The sequence below is a fragment of the Microtus ochrogaster genome, chromosome 8 (genome assembly GCF_000317375.1).
Source record: "Microtus ochrogaster isolate Prairie Vole_2 chromosome 8, MicOch1.0, whole genome shotgun sequence".
NCBI classification, from domain to species: Eukaryota; Metazoa; Chordata; class Mammalia; order Rodentia; family Cricetidae; genus Microtus; species Microtus ochrogaster.
Window position 1 is genome coordinate 20,774,986 of NC_022015.1, and position 585 is coordinate 20,775,570.

Consider the following 585-nt stretch of genomic DNA (forward strand, 5'->3'; position numbering starts at 1 on the left):
TTTTCGAGACAGGGTTTCTCTGTGGCTTTGGAGCCTGTCCTGGAACTTGCTCTGTAGACCAGGCTGGTCTTGAACTCACAGAGATCCGCCTGCCTCCCGAGTGCTGGGATTAAAGGCATGCGCCACCACCGCCCGACTTACATATTTTTTAAAAAATTATTATGTATACAGTGTTCTGTATGCTTGCTGACCAGAAGAGGGCACCAGATCTCATTACATATGGCTGAGCCACCATGTGGTAACTCAGGACCTCTTGAAGAGCAACTTGTGCTCTTAACCTCTGAGCCATCTCTCCAGCCCAAGTGTATAAGCCTTAGTGTACTGTGTATGTGCCTATGAATGGTTGCAAGCCAATGTGTGGATGTTGGAAACCAAATCTATGCTTACCTGCTGAATTATCTCCACTTCCTCACCCCCTCCTTTTTTTTAATGAATTTATTTATTAAAGATTTACGTCTCTTCCCCGCCACCGCCCCCCATTTCCCTCCCCCTCCCCCAATCAAGTCCCCCTCCCCCCTCAGCCCGAAGAGTAATCAGGGTTCCCTGCCCTGTGGGAAGTCCAAGGAACCCCCACCTCCATCCAGG